This window comes from Phyllobates terribilis, unplaced genomic scaffold (assembly GCF_046119375.1).
Source record: "Phyllobates terribilis strain yellow unplaced genomic scaffold, ASM4611937v1 Scaffold_95__1_contigs__length_6072419, whole genome shotgun sequence".
In the NCBI taxonomy this organism is placed as follows: domain Eukaryota; kingdom Metazoa; phylum Chordata; class Amphibia; order Anura; family Dendrobatidae; genus Phyllobates; species Phyllobates terribilis.
In genome coordinates, this window is record NW_027362855.1 from 5101193 (window position 1) to 5127662 (window position 26470).

The window sequence follows — 26470 nt, forward strand, 5'->3', positions numbered from 1 at the left end:
CGCAGAGTGACATGGCTGAGTTCTCCTGCACCTTCCAATACTACAACATTATCATCATCATCATCATCATCATCATCATCATCATCATCATCATCATCATCATCATCATCATCATCATCATCATGTAAAGCATTGACATTCACATTATCAGCATTAACCTTACCAACCATATCAGATCGGGGAGGGGTGTCAGGGACATAATAAGCAAACATCTTCCCCAAATCAGTTCCCAACAAAACATTTGCAGGTAGGTTTTTGGATACTCCCACTTCCTTCACCCCACTCCCCGCACCCCAATCAATAAAAACCCGGGCCATGGGCAAGGGGCATCGGACGCCCCCAATCCCAGTGACAGTCAGGGTCTTTCCTGGAATAAGCGCTTCAGGGGACACCAGTTCGGGTCGGATGAGGGTTCGTTCGGCCCCAGTGTCCTTGAGGCCTACAGTGAGAGTGTCCCCCACCCTGACAGACTGAAAGTTTTCACAGGCCCTCCCAACCGGCCCACCCACCAAAAGAACTGAGGCATTAGGCCCTGGGGCCTTGGATGGGGGGTTCTTCCTCTGCTTCTCTGGGCAAGTGGCGCTGAGATGACCAGTCTGGTTGCAGGAATAACACCTGCGGGCATCGGATGCAGGCAGGGCCTTGGCAACGGGAAAAAGGCCTCCGGAAGGTCGGCTGGCAGGGGCAGGGATGGTGGTTGATGGCTTACCCCCTTTCCAGCTGGCGACGACCGGCTTCCGCACCTCTGGTCTCCGGTTGGCCTCGTAGGTGTCTGCGATCTGCGCTGCTTTATTGGCATCAGGTGGCTCCCGATCCATCACGAACTGCCGTACCTCAGTCGGACACAGATGCAGGAACTGGTCTTTCACCATCAGGTCCTTTAGCTGCTCAAAGGTGGTCGCTGACAGTCCTTTGATCCACTGCTCAAAGTTGGTTCTGAGCCCATCTACCACATCACGGTAGGTGTCCTGTGGTCCACGTTGGAGGGTTCTGAATTTTTTCCGGTAAACCTCCGGAGTCAGCTGGTACTTTTTTATCAGGGCCTGCTTGACGGCCTCATAGTCTCCATCCTGCTCTCGAGGGAGGGAAGCAAACACCTCCAAAGCTTTTCCTCTGAGCCCTGGAGTCAAATATCTTGCCCATTGGTCCATGGGCAGCTGATACTGCCTGCAGGCCTTTTCAAAGCCTCGCAGAAATGTGTCCAAGTCCCCATCCTTTTCCATCACAGGGAAGTGCTCAGGACGAGGTTTAAAGCAGCTGGCACTGTTGGACTCACGGGTCTGCGTAGAGGGCGACTCCTTCTGAATCCGGGCTAGCTCCAGCTGGTGTTGTCGGTCAGCTTGTCGCTCAGCAGCCTCTCGGTCAGCTTGTCGCTCAGCAGCCTCTCGGTCAGCTTGGGCTTGTCGCTCAGCCCGCTCCTGGAATTTCAGGATCAGCTCCAGTCGTCCATCATGATTGTCTGTGGCGAGCTCCTCCAAGGCCATATGCAGGTGGGGGTCCACACTACCCTGGTTGCGGGTATGGCTGGCAATCACCGGTTGGACCCCGGGAGCAGCGCCATCCGGGCCTTGGCTGGCCGCCCCCTCATCAGGGCTCTGCTGTCGGACGGGCTCTGCAGCATCTTGTAACAGTTCAGCAATCATTTGTTCTTTGCTTTTGCCGTGGGGGTCAATGCCTTTGGTTATACATATTCCAGTAAGAGTGTCCTTTTTCTGCTGGTGATACCAGGACTCCCCAACTACGACCATGATCACCAAAATAAAAATAGAAAAGAAAAAGCGAAGAAGGGTAGGGGTAACTGCTACACATACAGTATTGTCTCAGATCTAATAAACGCTGAGTTCGATCTTCAAAACTTTTGTGCAAGTTTTTAGTGAGAGGAATGATTGCTCAAACCAGATCACTAATGTCCTATGATCCCACCGCTGCCACCAATTTGTCACGAAAACAACACCCACTCTTGGGTCAGACCTTGCAGCTCTCTGGCGCCCCCTTATCCTGCTGGTCAAACACGGTATTGACAGAGGATAAGCACGGGTGCAGCTGCTCTATTTTATGTCGACTATTGTGGCACGTGATGTGACAGGACGTATATATACCACCAGTTCCTTCCAGGAACGTATATATACCTCCGACCAGCCACCCTCAAACCACAATATCACATAAATACTGGTATACTGCCACCACCGATCGCTTAACAGGTGGATCGGGTACCTGGTAGGTAACGTGAATTAGCGGGTGAGGAACGTGTTTGCTCGACATAGGACAAGAAGAAAGAAACTGGTAAATAATTAATGATTTACTCCCAAAAGGTGGGCAGTGTTTACAAAATATATACAAGATATTATAAAGGAGACAATTTACATGTATGCATCAACAGTTATTAAAATAAAAGTGATAAGTAATAGCAAAACCTGCTCCACAAGGTGATGGTCTCAGATTCTGTGGGGGGGACGGCTCCCCGGAAATTAGAGGTGATTCTTCTTACGCCGCGTGATGTGCGTGCGTTCGACGTCCCTGAGAAGAATGACCTGAAAATGGCCGATTTGCTTTTTAGTAAGCAGCCAAAACTCTGGGGAACACCCCTTATTTACCTTACAAGGGGGGCTCGGCTTTGCGAGCCCACCCAGCTGCAGAAGACCAAAAATCCTTCAGATTCCATATCTTGGTGTGGGGGGGTCCCACATCCAAGAGGGAGACATCATCTTGACCGTCAGCAATATTCATGAAGATAGATATTAAATATGAAACCTCTATGACGCTCAGAATCTCAGAATCCATTATCTCAGTTCCCGGTCCTTCCTCAGTTATGCAAGTTATACTATTGTAATGGGAAAAAGGTGAGCATTCAAAAAACGTGGTTCCGATGTTTCTGTCAGACCTGTGCGTGATTAAAATTGGCATAAAACGTTTGTACAATTAAACAATGGGATTTTTTGGAGGGATATTCTGGTTTGTACCAGCGCTTGCCCTGGACTGAGGTTTTATGGCGGGTCATAAAAATTCCTGGTTTGGGGGAAAGCAAAAGTGAATTCTATGTCTTCACTTACAAACAGATAGGGGGTGGGGTTTTTTTTTCCCTTTTTTAAAACATCTCTCATTTTTAAAAACTCGGGCAGAAATACCTTTTGCCTGACAGCAGACATCAGATATTACACCAGCCACATAGTATCCTGTATATAATATCTAATGTCTGTGCACACAGTATATTACATCCAGTGTACAGAAGAAAATGCGTCTGGTGTATGATATACTGACTACAGACATCAGATATTACACCATCCACATAGTATCCTGTATATAATATCTAATGTCTGTGCACACAGTATATTACATCCAGTATATAGAATACATGACTGGTGTATGATATACTGACTGCAGACATCAGATATTACACCAGCCACATAGTATCCTGTATATAATATCTAATGTCTGTGCACACAGTATATTACATCCAGTGTACAGGGGAAAATGTGCCTGGTGTATGATATACTGACTGCAGACATCAGATATTACACCAGCCACATAGTATCCTGTATATAATATCTAATGTCTGTGCACACAGTATATTACATCCAGTATATAGAATACATGACTGGTGTATGATATACTGACTGCAGACATCAGATATTACACCAGCCACATAGTATCCTGTATATAATATCTAATGTCTATGCACACAGTATATTACATCCAGTGTACAGGGGAAAATGTGCCTGGTGTATGATATACTGACTGCAGACATCAGATATTACACCAGCCACATAATATCCTGTATATAATATCTAATGTCTGTGCACACAGTATATTACATCCAGTATACAGGAGAATACATGACTGGTGTATGATATACTGACTGCAGACATCAGATATTACACCAGCCACATAGTATCCTGTATATAATATCTAATGTCTGTGCACACAGTTTATTACATCCAGTGTACAGGAGAAGATGTGCCTGGTGTATGATATACTGACTGCAGACATCAGATATTACACCAGCCACATAGTATCCTGTATATAATATCTAATGTCTGTGCACACAGTATATTACATCCAGTATACAGAAGAAAATGTGCCAGGTGTATGATATACAGTGACTACAGACATCAGATATTACACCAGCCACATAGTATCCTGTATATAATATCTAATGTCTGTGCACAGTATAATATATCCAGATTACAGGAGAAAATGTGCCAGGTGTATGATATACTGACTGCAGACATCAGATATTACACCAGCCACATAGTATCCTGTATATAATATCTAATGTCTGTGCACACAGTATATTACATCCAGTGTACAGGAGAAAATGTGCCTGGTGTATGATATACTGTGACTACAGACATCAGATATTACACCAGCCACATAGGATCCTGTATATAATATCTAATATCTGTGAACACAGTATATTACATCCAGTATACAGAAGAAAATGTGCCTGGTGTATGATATACTGACTACAGACATCAGATATTACACCAGCCACATAGTATCCTGTATATAATATCTAATGTCTGTGCACACAGTATATTACATCCAGTGTATAGGAGAATACATGACTGGTGTATGATATACTGACTACAGACATCAGATATTACACCAGCCACATAGTATCCAGTATATAATATCTAATGTCTGTGCACACCGTTTATTACATCCAGTATACAGGAGAAAATGTGCCTGGTGTATGATATACTGTGACTACAGACATCAGATATTACACCAGCCACATAGTATCCAGTATATAATATCTAATGTCTGTGCACACCGTTTATTACATCCAGTATACAGGAGAAAATGTGCCTGGTGTATGATATACTGTGACTACAGACATCAGATATTACACCAGCCACATAGGATCCTGTATATAATATCTAATATCTGTGAACACAGTATATTACATCCAGTATACAGAAGAAAATGTGCCTGGTGTATGATATACTGACTACAGACATCAGATATTACACCAGCCACATAGTATCCTGTATATAATATCTAATGTCTGTGCACACAGTATATTACATCCAGTGTATAGGAGAATACATGACTGGTGTATGATATACTGACTACAGACATCAGATATTACACCAGCCACATAGTATCCTGTATATAATATCTAATGTCTGTGCACACAGTATATTACATCCAGTATATAGAATACATGACTGGTGTATGATATACTGACTGCAGACATCAGATATTATACCAGTCACATAGTATCCTGTATATAATATCTAATGTCTGTGCACACAGTATATTACATCCAGTGTACAGGAGAAAATGTGCCTGGTGTATGCAGGGCCGGCTTCAGGTTTTTCTGGGCCCCGGGCGAAAGAGTCTCAGTGGGCCCCTTTAACACATACCACGATTCATGATGCAGAGATATGGGGGAGAAATATATATATATATATAGTACAATGCAAAGATTTCACTTCTTACATTACATGAGTGATATCTATTGTAAATTCCACAATAGCTCAGAAACCGGTGAATCGCTCCACACAGAAGACTGGCCCCTATATAAGGCCCCATACGGAATACTGGCCCCCATATAACGCTTCATACGGAATACTGGCCCCCATATAAGGCCCCATACGGAATACTGGTCCCCTTATAAGGCTCCATACGGAATACTGGCCCCCATATAAGGCTCCATACGGAATACTGGCCCCCATATAAGGCTCCATACGGAATACTGGCCCCCATATAAGGCTCCATACGGAATACTGGCCCCCATATAAGGCTCCATACGGAATACTGGCCCCCATATAAGGCTCCATACGGAATACTGGTCCCCTTATAAGGCTCCATACGGAATACTGGCCCCCATATAAGGCTCCATACGGAATACTGGCCCCCATATAAGGCTCCATACGGAATATTGGCCCCCATATAAGGCTCCATACGGAATACTGGCCCCCATATAAGGCCCCATATGGAATACTGGCCCCCATATAAGGCTCCATACGGAATACTGGCCCCCATATAAGGCTCCATACAGAATACTGGCCCCCATATAACGCTCCATACAGGATACTGGCCCCCATATAACGCTCCATACAGAATACTGGTCCCCTTATAAAACTCCATACAGGATACAGGCCCCCCATATAACTCTCCATACAGGATACCGGTCCCCTTATAACGCTCCATACAGGATACTGGCCCCCATATAATGCTGCATGCAGGCTGTTACCCCCCACATAATGCCACATACAGGCTGTCCCCCCTTATAATGCTCCATGCAGGCTGTTACCCCCAACATAATGCCCCATACAGCCCCCCCCCTTTTAATGCTCCATGCAGGCTCTTACCCCCCACATAATGCCCCATACAGGCTGCCCCCCCCTTATAATGCTCCATGCAGGCTGTTCCCCCCCCCACATAATGCACTATACAGGCTGCCCCCCCCCCCTTTATAATGCCCCATGCAGGCTGTTCCCCCCCCCACATAATGCACTATACAGGCTGCACCCCCCCCCCTTTATAATGCCCCATGCAGGCTGTTCCCCACCTTATAATGCCCCATGCAGGATGTCCAGTCCCCCCTATCTTTATAATGCTCCATGGAGGATGCCACCCCCCCCTCTTCCCCTTTATACTGCCCCATGCCTCCATACATTAAAAAAAAAAAAAAATCAAATACTCACCTTCCTTCTCCTCACCTGCTGCCGCTGCTCTGGTCTGGACTCCAGCGACGCCGGTATCTTCCCGCTCTGCGCTCCCTGTGACGGCTCAGGGGAGGGCGCGGTGTAAAGACGTCACCGCGCCCTCTGACCTGAGACGTCACAGGGAGCGCAGAGCAGGAAGACAGCTGATCTGCGGAGGCACGGGGAGAGGTAAGTATCCAGCTGCCGGGGCCCTGAGCAAGCGGCGGAGAAGGGCGGGCGCTGACACCGCTCTCCTCCGCCCATAGCCCGGCGGGGTGCGCGACCGCCAGTGGGCCCCTCTGCCTGCTCAGGGCCCCGGCATTTGCCCGGGTGCGCCGGGTGCTGACGCCGGCCCTGGGTGTATGATATACTGTGACTACAGACATCAGATATTACACCAGACACATAGTATCCGGTATATAATATCTAACGTCTGTGCACACAGTATATTACATCCAGTATACAGGAGAAAATGCGTCTGGTGTATGATATACTGACTGCAGATGTCACGAAAACAACACCCACTCTTGGGTCAGACCTTGCAGCTCTCTGGCGCCCCCTTATCCTGCTGGTCAAACACGGTATTGACAGAGGATAAGCACGGGTGCAGCTGCTCTATTTTATGTCGACTATTGTGGCACGTGATGTGACAGGACGTATATATACCACCAGTTCCTTCCAGGAACGTATATATACCTCCGACCAGCCACCCTCAAACCACAATATCACATAAATACTGGTATACTGCCACCACCGATCGCTTAACAGGTGGATCGGGTACCTGGTAGGTAACGTGAATTAGCGGGTGAGGAACGTGTTTGCTCGACATAGGACAAGAAGAAAGAAACTGGTAAATAATTAATGATTTACTCCCAAAAGGTGGGCAGTGTTTACAAAATATATACAAGATATTATAAAAGAGACAATTTACATGTATGCATCAACAGTTATTAAAATAAAAGGGATAAGTAATAGCAAAACCTGCTTCACAAGGTGATGGTCTCAGATTCTGTGGGGGGGACGGCTCCCCGGAAATTAGAGGTGATTCTTCTTACGCCGCGTGATGTGCGTGCGTTCGACGTCCCTGAGAAGAATGACCTGAAAATGGCCGATTTGCTTTTTAGTAAGCAGCCAAAACTCTGGGGAACACCCCTTATTTACCTTACAAGGGGGGCTCGGCTTTGCGAGCCCACCCAGCTGCAGAAGACCAAAAATCCTTCAGATTCCATATCTTGGTGTGGGGGGGTCCCACATCCAAGAGGGAGACATCATCTTGACCGTCAGCAATATTCATGAAGATAGATATTAAATATGAAACCTCTATGACGCTCAGAATCTCAGAATCCATTATCTCAGTTCCCGGTCCTTCCTCAGTTATGCAAGTTATACTATTGTAATGGGAAAAAGGTGAGCATTCAAAAAACGTGGTTCCGATGTTTCTGTCAGACCTGTGCGTGATTAAAATTGGCATAAAACGTTTGTACAATTAAACAATGGGATTTTTTGGAGGGATATTCTGGTTTGTACCAGCGCTTGCCCTGGACTGAGGTTTTATGGCGGGTCATAAAAATTCCTGGTTTGGGGGAAAGCAAAAGTGAATTCTATGTCTTCACTTACAAACAGATAGGGGGTGGGGTTTTTTTTTCCCTTTTTTAAAACATCTCTCATTTTTAAAAACTCGGGCAGAAATACCTTTTGCCTGACAGCAGACATCAGATATTACACCAGCCACATAGTATCCTGTATATAATATCTAATGTCTGTGCACACAGTATATTACATCCAGTGTACAGAAGAAAATGCGTCTGGTGTATGATATACTGACTACAGACATCAGATATTACACCATCCACATAGTATCCTGTATATAATATCTAATGTCTGTGCACACAGTATATTACATCCAGTATATAGAATACATGACTGGTGTATGATATACTGACTGCAGACATCAGATATTACACCAGCCACATAGTATCCTGTATATAATATCTAATGTCTGTGCACACAGTATATTACATCCAGTGTACAGGGGAAAATGTGCCTGGTGTATGATATACTGACTGCAGACATCAGATATTACACCAGCCACATAGTATCCTGTATATAATATCTAATGTCTGTGCACACAGTATATTACATCCAGTATATAGAATACATGACTGGTGTATGATATACTGACTGCAGACATCAGATATTACACCAGCCACATAGTATCCTGTATATAATATCTAATGTCTATGCACACAGTATATTACATCCAGTGTACAGGGGAAAATGTGCCTGGTGTATGATATACTGACTGCAGACATCAGATATTACACCAGCCACATAATATCCTGTATATAATATCTAATGTCTGTGCACACAGTATATTACATCCAGTATACAGGAGAATACATGACTGGTGTATGATATACTGACTGCAGACATCAGATATTACACCAGCCACATAGTATCCTGTATATAATATCTAATGTCTGTGCACACAGTTTATTACATCCAGTGTACAGGAGAAGATGTGCCTGGTGTATGATATACTGACTGCAGACATCAGATATTACACCAGCCACATAGTATCCTGTATATAATATCTAATGTCTGTGCACACAGTATATTACATCCAGTATACAGAAGAAAATGTGCCAGGTGTATGATATACAGTGACTACAGACATCAGATATTACACCAGCCACATAGTATCCTGTATATAATATCTAATGTCTGTGCACAGTATAATATATCCAGATTACAGGAGAAAATGTGCCAGGTGTATGATATACTGACTGCAGACATCAGATATTACACCAGCCACATAGTATCCTGTATATAATATCTAATGTCTGTGCACACAGTATATTACATCCAGTGTACAGGAGAAAATGTGCCTGGTGTATGACATACTGTGACTACAGACATCAGATATTACACCAGCCACATAGTATCCAGTATATAATATCTAATGTCTGTGCACACCGTTTATTACATCCAGTATACAGGAGAAAATGTGCCTGGTGTATGATATACTGTGACTACAGACATCAGATATTACACCAGCCACATAGGATCCTGTATATAATATCTAATATCTGTGAACACAGTATATTACATCCAGTATACAGAAGAAAATGTGCCTGGTGTATGATATACTGACTACAGACATCAGATATTACACCAGCCACATAGTATCCTGTATATAATATCTAATGTCTGTGCACACAGTATATTACATCCAGTATATAGAATACATGACTGGTGTATGATATACTGACTGCAGACATCAGATATTATACCAGTCACATAGTATCCTGTATATAATATCTAATGTCTGTGCACACAGTATATTACATCCAGTGTACAGGAGAAAATGTGCCTGGTGTATGCAGGGCCGGCTTCAGGTTTTTCTGGGCCCCGGGCGAAAGAGTCTCAGTGGGCCCCTTTAACACATACCACGATTCATGATGCAGAGATATGGGGGAGAAATATATATATATATATAGTACAATGCAAAGATTTCACTTCTTACATTACATGAGTGATATCTATTGTAAATTCCACAATAGCTCAGAAACCGGTGAATCGCTCCACACAGAAGACTGGCCCCTATATAAGGCCCCATACGGAATACTGGCCCCCATATAACGCTTCATACGGAATACTGGCCCCCATATAAGGCCCCATACGGAATACTGGTCCCCTTATAAGGCTCCATACGGAATACTGGCCCCCATATAAGGCTCCATACGGAATACTGGCCCCCATATAAGGCTCCATACGGAATACTGGCCCCCATATAAGGCTCCATACGGAATACTGGCCCCCATATAAGGCTCCATACGGAATACTGGCCCCCATATAAGGCTCCATACGGAATACTGGTCCCCTTATAAGGCTCCATACGGAATACTGGCCCCCATATAAGGCTCCATACGGAATACTGGCCCCCATATAAGGCTCCATACGGAATATTGGCCCCCATATAAGGCTCCATACGGAATACTGGCCCCCATATAAGGCCCCATATGGAATACTGGCCCCCATATAAGGCTCCATACGGAATACTGGCCCCCATATAAGGCTCCATACAGAATACTGGCCCCCATATAACGCTCCATACAGGATACTGGCCCCCATATAAAGCTCCATACAGAATACTGGTCCCCTTATAAAACTCCATACAGGATACAGGCCCCCCATATAACTCTCCATACAGGATACCGGTCCCCTTATAACGCTCCATACAGGATACTGGCCCCCATATAATGCTGCATGCAGGCTGTTACCCCCCACATAATGCCACATACAGGCTGTCCCCCCTTATAATGCTCCATGCAGGCTGTTACCCCCAACATAATGCCCCATACAGCCCCCCCCCTTTTAATGCTCCATGCAGGCTCTTACCCCCCACATAATGCCCCATACAGGCTGCCCCCCCCCTTATAATGCTCCATGCAGGCTGTTCCCCCCCCCACATAATGCACTATACAGGCTGCCCCCCCCCCCTTTATAATGCCCCATGCAGGCTGTTCCCCCCCCCACATAATGCACTATACAGGCTGCACCCCCCCCCCTTTATAATGCCCCATGCAGGCTGTTCCCCACCTTATAATGCCCCATGCAGGATGTCCAGTCCCCCCTATCTTTATAATGCTCCATGGAGGATGCCACCCCCCCCTCTTCCCCTTTATACTGCCCCATGCCTCCATACATTAAAAAAAAAAAAAATCAAATACTCACCTTCCTTCTCCTCACCTGCTGCCGCTGCTCTGGTCTGGACTCCAGCGACGCCGGTATCTTCCCGCTCTGCGCTCCCTGTGACGGCTCAGGGGAGGGCGCGGTGTAAAGACGTCACCGCGCCCTCTGACCTGAGACGTCACAGGGAGCGCAGAGCAGGAAGACAGCTGATCTGCGGAGGCACGGGGAGAGGTAAGTATCCAGCTGCCGGGGCCCTGAGCAAGCGGCGGAGAAGGGCGGGCGCTGACACCGCTCTCCTCCGCCCATAGCCCGGCGGGGTGCGCGACCGCCAGTGGGCCCCTCTGCCTGCTCAGGGCCCCGGCATTTGCCCGGGTGCGCCGGGTGCTGACGCCGGCCCTGGGTGTATGATATACTGTGACTACAGACATCAGATATTACACCAGACACATAGTATCCGGTATATAATATCTAACGTCTGTGCACACAGTATATTACATCCAGTATACAGGAGAAAATGCGTCTGGTGTATGATATACTGACTGCAGACATCAGATATTACACCAGCCACATAGTATCCTGTATATAATATCTAATGTCTGTGCACACAGTATATTACATCCAGTGTACAGAAGAAAATGCGTCTGGTGTATGATATACTTACTGCAGACATCAGATATTACACCAGCCACATAGTATCCTGTATATAATATCTAATGTCTGTGCACATAGTATATTACATCCAGTATATAGAATACATGACTGGTGTATGATATACTGACTACAGACATCAGATATTACACCAGCCACATAGTATCCTGTATATAATATCTAATGTCTGTGCACACAGTTTATTACATCCAGTGTACAGGAGAAGATGTGCCTGGTGTATGATATACTGACTGCAGACATCAGATATTACACCAGCCACATAGTATCCTGTATATAATATCTAATGTCTGTGCACACAGTATATTACATCCAGTATACAGAAGAAAATGTGCCAGGTGTATGATATACAGTGACTACAGACATCAGATATTACACCAGCCACATAGTATCCTGTATATAATATCTAATGTCTGTGCACAGTATAATATATCCAGATTACAGGAGAAAATGTGCCAGGTGTATGATATACTGACTGCAGACATCAGATATTACACCAGCCACATAGTATCCTGTATATAATATCTAATGTCTGTGCACACAGTATATTACATCCAGTGTACAGGAGAAAATGTGCCTGGTGTATGACATACTGTGACTACAGACATCAGATATTACACCAGCCACATAGTATCCAGTATATAATATCTAATGTCTGTGCACACCGTTTATTACATCCAGTATACAGGAGAAAATGTGCCTGGTGTATGATATACTGTGACTACAGACATCAGATATTACACCAGCCACATAGGATCCTGTATATAATATCTAATATCTGTGAACACAGTATATTACATCCAGTATACAGAAGAAAATGTGCCTGGTGTATGATATACTGACTACAGACATCAGATATTACACCAGCCACATAGTATCCTGTATATAATATCTAATGTCTGTGCACACAGTATATTACATCCAGTGTACAGGAGAAAATGTGCCTGGTGTATGATATACTGACTACAGACATCAGATATTACACCAGCCACATAGTATCCTGTATGTAATATCTAATGTCTGTGCACACAGTATATTACATCCAGTATATAGGAGAATACATGACTGGTGTATGATATACTGACTACAGACATCAGATATTACACCAGCCACATAGTATCCTGTATATAATATCTAATGTCTGTGCACACAGTATATTACATCCAGTGTACAGGAGAAAATGTGCCTGGTGTATGATATACTGACTACAGACATCAGATATTACACCAGCCACATAATATCCTGTATATAATATCTAATGTCTGTGCACACAGTATATTACATCCAGTGTACAGGAGAAAATGTGCCTGGTGTATGATATACTGACTACAGACATCAGATATTACACCGGCCACATAGTATCCTGTATATAATATCTAATGTCTGTGTACACAGTATATTACATCCAGTGTACAGGAGAATACATGACTGGTGTATGATATACTGACTACAGACATCAGATATTACACCAGCCACATAGTATCCTGTATCTAATATCTAATGTCTGTGCACATAGTATATTACATCCTGTGTACAGGAGAAAATGTGCCTGGTGTATGATATACTGACTGCAGACACCAGATATTACACCAGCCACATAGTATCCTGTATATAATATCTAATGTCTGTGTACACAGTATATTACATCCAGTGCATAGGAGAAAATGTGCCTGGTGTATGATATACTGACTGCAGACATCAGATATTACACCAGTCACATAGTATCCTGTATATAATATCTAATGTCTGTGCATACAGTATATTACATCCAGAGTACAGGAGAAAATGTGCCTGGTGTATGATATACTGAGACTGTAGACATCAGATATTACACCAGCCACATAGTATCCTGTATATAATATCTAATGTCTGTGCATACAGTATATTACATCCAGAGTACAGGAGAAAATGTGCCTGGTGTATGATATACTGACTACAGACATCAGATATTACACCAGCCACGTAGTATCTTGTATATAATATCTAATGTCTGTGCACACAGTTTATTACATCCAGTGTACAGGAGAAAATGCGTCTGGTGTATGATATACTGACTGCAGACATCAGATATTACACCAGACACATAGTATCCGGTATATAATATCTAACGTCTGTGCACACAGTATATTACATCCAGTATACAGGAGAAAATGCGTCTGGTGTATGATATACTGACTGCAGACATCAGATATTACACCAGCCACATAGTATCCTGTATATAATATCTAATGTCTGTGCACACAGTTTATTACATCCAGTGTACAGGAGAAGATGTGCCTGGTGTATGATATACTGACTGCAGACATCAGATATTACACCAGCCACATAGTATCCTGTATATAATATCTAATGTCTGTGCACACAGTATATTACATCCAGTGTACAGGAGAAAATGTGCCAGGTGTATGATATACTGACTGCAGACATCAGATATTACACCAGCCACATAGTATCCTGTTTATAATATCTAATGTCTGTGCACACAGTATATTACATCCAGATTACAGGAGAAAATGTGCCAGGTGTATGATATACTGACTGCAGACATCAGATATTACACCAGCCACATAGTATCCTGTATATAATATCTAATGTCTGTGCACACAGTATATTACATCCAGTGTACAGGAGAAAATGTGCCTGGTGTATGACATACTGTGACTACAGACATCAGATATTACACCAGCCACATAGTATCCAGTATATAATATCTAATGTCTGTGCACACCGTTTATTACATCCAGTATACAGGAGAAAATGTGCCTGGTGTATGATATACTGTGACTACAGACATCAGATATTACACCAGCCACATAGGATCCTGTATATAATATCTAATATCTGTGAACACAGTATATTACATCCAGTATACAGAAGAAAATGTGCCTGGTGTATGATATACTGACTACAGACATCAGATATTACACCAGCCACATAGTATCCTGTATATAATATCTAATGTCTGTGCACACAGTTTATTACATCCTAGTATACAGGAGAAAATGTGCCTGGTGTATGATATACTGACTGCAGACATCAGATATTACACCAGTCACATAGTATCCTGTATATAATATCTAATGTCTGTGCACACAGTTTATTACATCCAGTGTACAGGAGAAAATGTGCCTGGTGTATGATATACTGACTACAGACATCAGATATTACACCAGTCACATAGTATCCTGTATATAATATCTAATGTCTGTACACACAGTATATTACATCTAGTATATAGAATACATGACTGGTGTATGATATACTGACTGCAGACATCAGCTATTACACCAGCCACATAGTATCCTGTATATAATATCTAATGTCTGTGCACACAATATATTACATCCAGTGTACAGGAGAAAATGTGCCTGGTGTATGATATACTGACTACAGACATCAGATAATACACCAGTCACATAGTATCCTGTATATAATATCTAATGTCTGTGCACACAGTATATTACATCCAGTGTACAGGAGAAAATGTGCCTGGTGTATGATATACTGACTGCTGACATCAGATATTACACCAGCCACATAGTATCCTGTATATAATATCTAATGTCTGTGCACACAGTATATTACATCCAGTGTACAGGAGAATACATGACTGGTGTATGATATACTGACTCCAGACATCAGATATTACACCATCCACATAGTATCCTGTATATAATATCTAATGTCTGTGTACACAGTATATTACATCCAGTGTACAGGAGAAAATGTGCCTGGTGTATGATATACTGACTGCTGACATCAGATATTACACCAGCCACATAGTATCCTGCATATAATATCTAATGTCTGTGCACACAGTATATTACATCCAGTGTACAGGAGAATACATGACTGGTGTATGATATACTGTGACTACAGACATCAGATATTACACCAGCCACATAGTATCCTGTATATAATATCTAATGTCTGTGCACACAGTATATTACATCCAGTATATAGAATACATGACTGGTGTATGATATACTGTGACTACAGACATCAGATATTACACCAGCCACATAATATCCTGTATATAATATCTAATGTCTGTGCACACAGTATATTACATCCAGTGTACAGGAGAATACATGACAGGTGTATGATATACTGACTACAGACATCAGATATTACACCAGCCACATAGTATCCTGTATATAATATCTAATGTCTGTGCAAACAGTATATTACATCCAGTATATAGGAGAATACATGACTGGTGTATGATATACTGACTACAGACATCAGATATTACACCAGCCACATAGTATCCTGTATATAATATCTAATGTATGTGCACACAGTATATTACATCCAGTGTACAGGAGAAAATGTGCCTGGTGTATGATATACTGTGACTACAGACATCAGATATTACACCAGCCACATAGTATCATGTATATAATATCTAATGTCTGTGCACACAGTATATTACATCCAGTATATAGGAGAAAATGTGCCTGGTGTATGATATACTGTGACTACAGACATCAGATATTACACCAGCCACATAGTATCCTGTATATAATATCTAATGTCTGTGCAAACAGTATATTACATCCAGTATATAGGAGAATACATGACTGGTGTATGATATACTGACTACAGACATCAGATATTACACCAGCCACATAGTATCCTGTATATAATATCTAATGTATGTGCACACAGTATATTACATCCAGTGTACAGGAGAAAATGTGCCTGGTGTATGATATACTGACTGCAGACATCAGATATTACACCAGCCACATAGTATCCTGTATATAATATCTAATGTATGTGCACACAGTATATTACATCCAGTGTACAGGAGAAAATGTGCCTGGTGTATGATATACTGACTGCAGACATCAGATATTACACCAGCCACATAGTATCCTGTATATAATATCTGATGTCTGTGCACACAGTATATTACATCCAGTATATAGAATATATGACTGGTGTATGATATACTGACTGCAGACATCAGCTATTACACCAGCCACATAGTATCCTGTATATAATATCTAATGTCTGTGCACACAGTATATTACATCCAGTGTACAGGAGAAAATGTGCCTGGTGTATGATATACTGTGACTACAGACATCAGATAATACAACAGTCACATAGTATCCTGTATATAATATCTAATGTCTGTGCACACAGTATATTACATCCAGTATATAGGAGAATACATGACTGCTGTATGATATACTGTGACTACAGACATCAGATATTACACCAGACACATAGTATCCTGTATATAATATCTAATGTCTGTGCACACAGTATATTACATCCAGTATATAGGAGAATACATGACTGGTGTATGATATACTGACTGCAGACATCAGATATTACACCAGCCACATAGTATCCTGTATATAATATCTAATGTCTGTGCACACAGTATATTACATCCAGTATATAGGAGAATACATGACTGGTGTATGACATACTGTGATACAGACATCAGATATTACACCAGCCACATAGTATCCTGTATATAATATCTAATGTCTGTGCACACAGTATATTACATCCAGTATATAGAATACATGACTGGTGTATGATATACTGACTACAGACATCAGATATTACATCAGCCACATAGTATCCTGTATATAATATCTAATGTCTGTGCACACAGTATATTACATCCAGTATACAGGAGAAAATGTGACTGGTGTATGATATACTGTGACTACAGACATCAGATATTACACCAGCCACATAGTATCGTGTATATAATATCTAATGTCTGTGCACACAGTATATTACATCCAGTATACAGGAGAAAATGTGCCTGGTGTATGATATACTGACTACAGACATCAGATATTACACCAGCCACATAGTATCCTGTATATAATATCTAATGTCTGTGCACACAGTATATTACATCCAGTATATAGAATACATGACTGGTGTATGATATACTGTGACTACAGACATCAGATATTACACCAGCCACATAGTATCCTGTATATAATATCTAATGTCTGTGCACACAGTTTATTACATCCAGTGTACAGGAGAAAATGTGCCTGGTGTATGCAGGGCCGGCTTCAGGTTTTTCTGGGCCCCGGGCGAAAGAGTCTCAGTGGGCCCCTTTAACACATACCACGATTCATGATGCAGAGATATGGGGGAGAAATATATATATATATATAGTACAATGCAAAGATTTCACTTCTTACATTACATGAGTGATATCTATTGTAAATTCCACAATAGCTCAGAAACCGGTGAATCGCTCCACACAGAAGACTGGCCCCTATATAAGGCCCCATACGGAATACTGGCCCCCATATAACGCTTCATACGGAATACTGGCCCCCATATAAGGCCCCATACGGAATACTGGTCCCCTTATAAGGCTCCATACGGAATACTGGCCCCCATATAAGGCTCCATACGGAATACTGGCCCCCATATAAGGCTCCATACGGAATACTGGCCCCCATATAAGGCTCCATACGGAATACTGGCCCCCATATAAGGCTCCATACGGAATACTGGCCCCCATATAAGGCTCCATACGGAATACTGGTCCCCTTATAAGGCTCCATACGGAATACTGGCCCCCATATAAGGCTCCATACGGAATACTGGCCCCCATATAAGGCTCCATACGGAATATTGGCCCCCATATAAGGCTCCATACGGAATACTGGCCCCCATATAAGGCCCCATATGGAATACTGGCCCCCATATAAGGCTCCATACGGAATACTGGCCCCCATATAAGGCTCCATACAGAATACTGGCCCCCATATAACGCTCCATACAGGATACTGGCCCCCATATAACGCTCCATACAGAATACTGGTCCCCTTATAAAACTCCATACAGGATACAGGCCCCCCATATAACTCTCCATACAGGATACCGGTCCCCTTATAACGCTCCATACAGGATACTGGCCCCCATATAATGCTGCATGCAGGCTGTTACCCCCCACATAATGCCCCATACAGGCTGTCCCCCCTTATAATGCTCCATGCAGGCTGTTACCCCCAACATAATGCCCCATACAGCCCCCCCCCCTTTTAATGCTCCATGCAGGCTCTTACCCCCCACATAATGCCCCATACAGGCTGCCCCCCCCTTATAATGCTCCATGCAGGCTGTTCCCCCCCCCACATAATGCACTATACAGGCTGCCCCCCCCCCTTTATAATGCCCCATGCAGGCTGTTCCCCCCCCCACATAATGCACTATACAGGCTGCACCCCCCCCCCTTTATAATGCCCCATGCAGGCTGTTCCCCACCTTATAATGCCCCATGCAGGATGTCCAGTCCCCCCTATCTTTATAATGCTCCATGGAGGATGCCACCCCCCCCCTCTTCCCCTTTATACTGCCCCATGCCTCCATACATTAAAAAAAAAAAAAAATCAAATACTCACCTTCCTTCTCCTCACCTGCTGCCGCTGCTCTGGTCTGGACTCCAGCGACGCCGGTATCTTCCCGCTCTGCGCTCCCTGTGACGGCTCAGGGGAGGGCGCGGTGTAAAGACGTCACCGCGCCCTCTGACCTGAGACGTCACAGGGAGCGCAGAGCAGGAAGACAGCTGATCTGCGGAGGCACGGGGAGAGGTAAGTATCCAGCTGCCGGGGCCCTGAGCAAGCGGCGGAGAAGGGCGGGCGCTGACACCGCTCTCCTCCGCCCATAGCCCGGCGGGGTGCGCGACCGCCAGTGGGCCCCTCTGCCTGCTCAGGGCCCCGGCATTTGCCCGGGTGCGCCGGGTGCTGACGCCGGCCCTGGGTGTATGATATACTGTGACTACAGACATCAGATATTACACCAGACACATAGTATCCGGTATATAATATCTAACGTCTGTGCACACAGTATATTACATCCAGTATACAGGAGAAAATGCGTCTGGTGTATGATATACTGACTGCAGACATCAGATATTACACCAGCCACATAGTATCCTGTATATAATATCTAATGTCTGTGCACACAGTATATTACATCCAGTGTACAGAAGAAAATGCGTCTGGTGTATGATATACTTACTGCAGACATCAGATATTACACCAGCCACATAGTATCCTGTATATAATATCTAATGTCTGTGCACACAGTTTATTACATCCAGTGTACAGGAGAAGATGTGCCTGGTGTATGATATACTGACTGCAGACATCAGATATTACACCAGCCACATAGTATCCTGTATATAATATCTAATGTCTGTGCACACAGTATATTACATCCAGTATACAGAAGAAAATGTGCCAGGTGTATGATATACAGTGACTACAGACATCAGATATTACACCAGCCACATAGTATCCTGTATATAATATCTAATGTCTGTGCACAGTATAATATATCCAGATTACAGGAGAAAATGTGCCAGGTGTATGATATACTGACTGCAGACATCAGATATTACACCAGCCACATAGTATCCTGTATATAATATCTAATGTCTGTGCACACAGTATATTACATCCAGTGTACAGGAGAAAATGTGCCTGGTGTATGACATACTGTGACTACAGACATCAGATATTACACCAGCCACATAGTATCCAGTATATAATATCTAATGTCTGTGCACACCGTTTATTACATCCAGTATACAGGAGAAAATGTGCCTGGTGTATGATATACTGTGACTACAGACATCAGATATTACACCAGCCACATAGGATCCTGTATATAATATCTAATATCTGTGAACACAGTATATTACATCCAGTATACAGAAGAAAATGTGCCTGGTGTATGATATACTGACTACAGACATCAGATATTACACCAGCCACATAGTATCCTGTATATAATATCTAATGTCTGTGCACACAGTATATTACATCCAGTGTACAGGAGAAAATGTGCCTGGTGTATGATATACTGACTACAGACATCAGATATTACACCGGCCACATAGTATCCTGTATATAATATCTAATGTCTGTGTACACAGTATATTACATCCAGTGTACAGGAGAATACATGACTGGTGTATGATATACTGACTACAGACATCAGATATTACACCAGCCACATAGTATCCTGTATCTAATATCTAATGTCTGTGCACATAGTATATTACATCCTGTGTACAGGAGAAAATGTGCCTGGTGTATGATATACTGACTGCAGACACCAGATATTACACCAGCCACATAGTATCCTGTATATAATATCTAATGTCTGTGTACACAGTATATTACATCCAGTGTATAGGAGAAAATGTGCCTGGTGTATGATATACTGAGACTGTAGACATCAGATATTACACCAGCCACATAGTATCCTGTATATAATATCTAATGTCTGTGCATACAGTATATTACATCCAGAGTACAGGAGAAAATGTGCCTGGTGTATCATATACTGACTACAGACATCAGATATTACACCAGCCACGTAGTATCCTGTATATAATATCTAATGTCTGTGCACACAGTTTATTACATCCAGTGTACAGGAGAAAATGTGCCTGGTGTATGATATACTGTGACTACAGACATCAGATATTACACCAGACACATAGTATCCGGTATATAATATCTAACGTCTGTGCACACAGTATATTACATCCAGTATACAGGAGAAAATGCGTCTGGTGTATGATATACTGACTGCAGACATCAGATATTACACCAGCCACATAGTATCCTGTATATAATATCTAATGTCTGTGCACACAGTTTATTACATCCAGTGTACAGGAGAAGATGTGCCTGGTGTATGATATACTGACTGCAGACATCAGATATTACACCAGCCACATAGTATCCTGTATATAATATCTAATGTCTGTGCACACAGTATATTACATCCAGTGTACAGGAGAAAATGTGCCAGGTGTATGATATACTGACTGCAGACATCAGATATTACACCAGCCACATAGTATCCTGTTTATAATATCTAATGTCTGTGCACACAGTATATTACATCCAGATTACAGGAGAAAATGTGCCAGGTGTATGATATACTGACTGCAGACATCAGATATTACACCAGCCACATAGTATCCTGTATATAATATCTAATGTCTGTGCACACAGTATATTACATCCAGTGTACAGGAGAAAATGTGCCTGGTGTATGACATACTGTGACTACAGACATCAGATATTACACCAGCCACATAGTATCCAGTATATAATATCTAATATCTGTGCACACCGTTTATTACATCCAGTATACAGGAGAAAATGTGCCTGGTGTATGATATACTGTGACTACAGACATCAGATATTACACCAGCCACATAGGATCCTGTATATAATATCTAATATCTGTGAACACAGTATATTACATCCAGTATACAGAAGAAAATGTGCCTGGTGTATGATATACTGACTACAGACATCAGATATTACACCAGCCACATAGTATCCTGTATATAATATCTAATGTCTGTGCACACAGTTTATTACATCCAGTATACAGGAGAAAATGTGCCTGGTGTATGATATACTGACTGCAGACATCAGATATTACACCAGTCACATAGTATCCTGTATATAATATCTAATGTCTGTGCACACAGTTTATTACATCCAGTGTACAGGAGAAAATGTGCCTGGTGTATGATATACTGACTACAGACATCAGATATTACACCAGTCACATAGTATCCTGTATATAATATCTAATGTCTGTGCACACAATATATTACATCCAGTGTACAGGAGAAAATGTGCCTGGTGTATGATATACTGACTACAGACATCAGATAATACACCAGTCACATAGTATCCTGTATATAATATCTAATGTCTGTGCACACAGTATATTACATCCAGTGTACAGGAGAAAATGTGCCTGGTGTATGATATACTGACTGCTGACATCAGATATTACACCAGCCACATAGTATCCTGTATATAATATCTAATGTCTGTGCACACAGTATATTACATCCAGTGTACAGGAGAATACATGACTGGTGTATGATATACTGACTCCAGACATCAGATATTACACCATCCACATAGTATCCTGTATATAATATCTAATGTCTGTGTACACAGTATATTACATCCAGTGTACAGGAGAAAATGTGCCTGGTGTATGATATACTGACTGCTGACATCAGATATTACACCAGCCACATAGTATCCTGCATATAATATCTAATGTCTGTGCACACAGTATATTACATCCAGTGTACAGGAGAATACATGACTGGTGTATGATATACTGTGACTACAGACATCAGATATTACACCAGCCACATAGTATCCTGTATATAATATCTAATGTCTGTGCACACAGTATATTACATCCAGTATATAGAATACATGACTGGTGTATGATATACTGTGACTACAGACATCAGATATTACACCAGCCACATAATATCCTGTATATAATATCTAATGTCTGTGCACACAGTATATTACATCCAGTGTACAGGAGAATACATGACAGGTGTATGATATACTGACTACAGACATCAGATATTACACCAGCCACATAGTATCCTGTATATAATATCTAATGTCTGTGCACACAGTATATTACATCCAGTATATAGGAGAAAATGTGCCTGGTGTATGATATACTGTGACTACAGACATCAGATATTACACCAGCCACATAGTATCCTGTATATAATATCTAATGTCTGTGCAAACAGTATATTACATCCAGTATATAGGAGAATACATGACTGGTGTATGATATACTGACTACAGACATCAGATATTACACCAGCCACATAGTATCCTGTATATAATATCTAATGTATGTGCACACAGTATATTACATCCAGTGTACAGGAGAAAATGTGCCTGGTGTATGATATACTGACTGCAGACATCAGATATTACACCAGCCACATAGTATCCTGTATATAATATCTAATGTATGTGCACACAGTATATTACATCCAGTGTACAGGAGAAAATGTGCCTGGTGTATGATATACTGACTGCAGACATCAGATATTACACCAGCCACATAGTATCCTGTATATAATATCTGATGTCTGTGCACACAGTATATTACATCCAGTATATAGAATATATGACTGGTGTATGATATACTGACTGCAGACATCAGCTATTACACCAGCCACATAGTATCCTGTATATAATATCTAATGTCTGTGCACACAGTATATTACATCCAGTGTACAGGAGAAAATGTGCCTGGTGTATGATATACTGACTACAGACATCAGATAATACAACAGTCACATAGTATCCTGTATATAATATCTAATGTCTGTGCACACAGTATATTACATCCAGTATATAGGAGAATACATGACTGCTGTATGATATACTGTGACTACAGACATCAGATATTACACCAGACACATAGTATCCTGTATATAATATCTAATGTCTGTGCACACAGTATATTACATCCAGTATATAGGAGAATACATGACTGGTGTATGATATACTGACTGCAGACATCAGATATTACACCAGCCACATAGTATCCTGTATATAATATCTAATGTCTGTGCACACAGTATATTACATCCAGTATATAGGAGAATACATGACTGGTGTATGACATACTGTGATACAGACATCAGATATTACACCAGCCACATAGTATCCTGTATATAATATCTAATGTCTGTGCACACAGTATATTACATCCAGTATATAGAATACATGACTGGTGTATGATATACTGACTACAGACATCAGATATTACATCAGCCACATAGTATCCTGTATATAATATCTAATGTCTGTGCACACAGTATATTACATCCAGTATACAGGAGAAAATGTGACTGGTGTATGATATACTGTGACTACAGACATCAGATATTACACCAGCCACATAGTATCGTGTATATAATATCTAATGTCTGTGCACACAGTATATTACATCCAGTATACAGGAGAAAATGTGCCTGGTGTATGATATACTGTGACTACAGACATCAGATATTACACCAGCCACATAGTATCCTGTATATAATATCTAATGTCTGTGCACACAGTATATTACATCCAGTGTACAGGAGAATACATGACTGGTGTATGATATACTGAGACTGCAGACATCAGATATTACACCAGCCACATAGTATCCTGTATATAATATCTAATGTCTGTGCACACAGTATATTACATCCAGTATATAGAATACATGACTGGTGTATGATATACTGTGACTACAGACATCAGACATTACACCAGCCACATAGTATCCTGTATATAATATCTAATGTCTGTGCACACAGTATATTACATCCAGTATATAGAATACATGACTGGTGTATGATATACTGTGACTACAGACATCAGATATTACACCAGCCACATAGTATCCTGTATATAATATCTAATGTCTGTGCATACAGTATATTACATCCAGAGTACAGGAGAAAATGTGCCTGGTGTATGATATACTGACTACAGACATCAGATATTACACCAGCCACATAGTATCCTGTATATAATATCTAATGTCTGTGCACACAGTTTATTACATCCAGTATACAGGAGAAAATGTGCCTGGTGTATGATATACTGTGACTACAGACATCAGATATTACACCAGCCACATAGTATCCTGTATATAATATCTAATGTCTGTGCACACAGTTTATTACATCCAGTGTACAGGAGAAAATGTGCCTGGTGTATGCAGGGCCGGCTTCAGGTTTTTCTGGGCCCCGGGCGAAAGAGTCTCAGTGGGCCCCTTTAACACATACCACGATTCATGATGCAGAGATATGGGGGAGAAATATATATATATATATAGTACAATGCAAAGATTTCACTTCTTACATTACATGAGTGATATCTATTGTAAATTCCACAATAGCTCAGAAACCGGTGAATCGCTCCACACAGAAGACTGGCCCCTATATAAGGCCCCATACGGAATACTGGCCCCCATATAACGCTTCATACGGAATACTGGCCCCCATATAAGGCCCCATACGGAATACTGGTCCCCTTATAAGGCTCCATACGGAATACTGGCCCCCATATAAGGCTCCATACGGAATACTGGCCCCCATATAAGGCTCCATACGGAATACTGGCCCCCATATAAGGCTCCATACGGAATACTGGCCCCCATATAAGGCTCCATACGGAATACTGGCCCCCATATAAGGCTCCATACGGAATACTGGTCCCCTTATAAGGCTCCATACGGAATACTGGCCCCCATATAAGGCTCCATACGGAATACTGGCCCCCATATAAGGCTCCATACGGAATATTGGCCCCCATATAAGGCTCCATACGGAATACTGGCCCCCATATAAGGCCCCATATGGAATACTGGCCCCCATATAAGGCTCCATACGGAATACTGGCCCCCATATAAGGCTCCATACAGAATACTGGCCCCCATATAACGCTCCATACAGGATACTGGCCCCCATATAACGCTCCATACAGAATACTGGTCCCCTTATAAAACTCCATACAGGATACAGGCCCCCCATATAACTCTCCATACAGGATACCGGTCCCCTTATAACGCTCCATACA